General features: G+C 39.8%; 1 pseudogene; it reads right to left on the bottom strand.

Moving 5' to 3' along the window:
• Window positions 1-687: 687 nt before the first annotated feature.
• LOC140594063 (elongation factor 1-alpha 1-like) lies at window positions 688-2,370 on the bottom strand (annotated as a pseudogene).
• Window positions 2,371-2,962: the final 592 nt, after the last annotated feature.

Here is a 2,962-nt window from a genome sequence, read left to right as displayed (position 1 = left end):
TGCCAAATGCAGTAGATATGATTTTGAAGTTTTACATAAATAAAAATTGTGTAAATTAAATAACAAATGTCAATTTTCAATTAGAATTGAAATATTACCTTAATTTTTAAATGATCTTTAACTAGCAGTGGTTACTAACAGTCACTCTGCTCATTAATTATTAATCTCTCACAACTCTTTTAGTTGTAAATAAATATTTCAATCTATCCAAAGTGATTTTGTCTAAAATAATACTTCCATAATCTTTTAGCTTTGCTAAAAGATCTTTATAATGGAAATTAAACCCTTTATTTTATCTGCTTTGTAATTTAGATGTCAAAATATTAGGTTTGTATAGCAATCACTTTGCTCAAAACCTTTAATGGGACCATCAAAGCCTAGATTTGCCTAAATTTAATCAACTTCTTTTTTTCCCCCTCTCATTAAACTTTCGTTGTAATGGGTCTCAAAATTCTGTGACAGATTTTTGGTCAAGTTGTTTCCATTAAAAAATTACTGATTTTGAAAACTAATGACTTAAAACTGCCACACAAACACACAAAACGCAAATGGTCCAGAAAACATTCTTTCCATCTGAAGGCTTTATAATGCATTGTTATCATTAACTAGTCTTTTATTATTAAACTTAAATGGCCAATTGACACAAACAGTTGTGAGACCATTCTTCCACCACTCATTAAGACTGGGTTGCCAGGTGTTGGGGATAATATTCATTTAGCCTTCTGAGATTTCTGGGCAGACTTGGTAACCTTACAAGCTCCATCTGCCTTCTTGTCCACTGCTTTGATGACACCCACAGCAACCATCTGTCTCATGTCACGAACAGCAAAACACCCCAGAGGAGGATAGTCAGAGAAGCTCTCAACACACGTAGGCTTGCCAGGAACCATTTCAACAATGACAGTATCGCCAGATTTCCAGAATTTAGGACTATCTTCCAGTCTTTTCCCAGAACAACAATCTATCTTCTTCAGCTCAGCAAACTTGCAAGCAATGTGAGCTACATGACAATCCAGCACAGGTGCATATCCAGCATTGATTTGGCCTGGATGGTTCGGGATAATCACCTGAGCCATGAAGCCAGCTGCTTCCATTGGTGGGTCATTTTTACTGTCACCAGCCACATTGCCACGATGAACATCTTTGACACATACATTTTTTAAAAGATTTTATTTATTTATTTATTTATTTATTTATTTATTTATTTATTTATTTATTTATTTATTTTTAGATTTTATTTATTTATTCATGAGACACACAGAGAAAGAGAGAGAGAGAGGCAGAGACACAGGCAGAGGGAGAAGCAGGCTCCATGCGGGAAGCCTGACATGGGACTCGATCCCAGGTCTCCAGGATCACGTCCTGGGCAGAAGGCGGTGCTAACCGCTGAGCCACCTGGGCTGCCCGACACATATATTCTTAACATTGAAGCCCACATTGTCCTCAGAAAGAGCCTCATTCAAAGCTTCATGGTGCATTCCGACAGACTTTACTTCAGTCGAATTTTGACTGGAGCAAGGGTGACCATCATGCCAGGTTTAAGAACACCAGTCTCCACTTGGCCCACAGGGACAGTACCAATACCACCAATTTTGTAGACGTCCTGGAGAGGCAGATGCAAGGGCTTATCAGTTGGACAAGTTGGTGGCAGAATGCAATCCAGAGCCTCAAGCAGTGTGGTTCCACTGGCATTCCCATCTTTACGAGTGACCTTATATCTCTTGAACCAAGGAATATTAGCACTTGGCTCCAGCATGTTGCCACTATTCAACCAGAAATTGGCACAAATGCTACTGTGTCGGGGTTGTAGCCAATTTTCTTAATGTAGGTGCTGACTTCCTTGACGATATCCTCATATCTCTTCAATATATGAGGCTGTAGGGTGGCTCAGTGAAATCAATTTTGTTAACACCAACAATTAATTGTTTTATACCCAGTGTGTAAGCCAGAAGGGCATGCTCCCAGGTCTGCCCATTCTTGGAGATACTGCTTCAAATTCACCAACACCAGCAGCAACAATCAGGACAGCACTGTCAGCCTGAGATGTGCCTGTAATCATGTTTTTGATAAAGTCTTTGTGTCCTGGTCACATAATACTTGCTGGTCTTGAATTTCCACAGGGAGATATCAATGATACCATGTTCACGTTCATCTTCAGTTTATCCAAGATTCAGGCATATTTGAAGGAGCCCTTTCCCATCTCAGCAGCCTCCTTCTCAGATTTTTCGATAGATTTTTTGTTGATCCCACCACATTTGTAGATCAGATGACCAGTAGGGATAGATTTGCCCAAATCCATGTGTCCAATGATGACAATGTTGATGTGAGTCTTTTCCCTTCCCATTTTGGTTTAGGTTTAGTGGTGGTGTTCATGTCACCTGTGTTCTGGCAGCAAATCCATTGCTGAAAAGCTTTAATCAACTTCTTAATCCCACCACTTTCCTATAGAGCCTCCCATTCAACCATACGTGTTTTCATGTTCCCCCATCATTTGCCATATGCCCTATTCTGTTCCTCCAGCCAGAGACACTTCCCCATATCTTCTCTGGAACAAACCTTATTCTTTCTTCTAGATCCATCTCAGCTCTTCTCTTGATAGTGACCATTTCAGCTTCAGGTTGGATATTCCCTCCCTTAATCTCACAATGCAGCTATCATCTGAACCTCAGCCATGCTATCTTGAAGTCCTTTTTGGCAATTTGTATTCATATCATTAATGAAGTTACTCTACAAATATTTACTGAGACCCCACTATGTACCATGCAATGGTGTGAGGGCTGAGGGTAGAGTAGTGAGCATGATTATTTGTTCTCATGGACTTTGCAGTCTCTATCTGGAGAGATAATCAGTAAATGACACTAGTAAAAAAAAAAATCCTCACAAATATCTGTATATTATAACACTCAGCGTTTTAGCACCTGCCTTTGGCCCGGGGCATGATCCTGGCATCCCAGGAACAAGT

This window comes from Vulpes vulpes, chromosome 9 (assembly GCF_048418805.1).
Source record: "Vulpes vulpes isolate BD-2025 chromosome 9, VulVul3, whole genome shotgun sequence".
Lineage (NCBI taxonomy): Eukaryota > Metazoa > Chordata > Mammalia > Carnivora > Canidae > Vulpes > Vulpes vulpes.
Note: the sequence above shows the minus strand (reverse complement) of the source record. Positions and strands in the feature narration are given on the sequence as shown.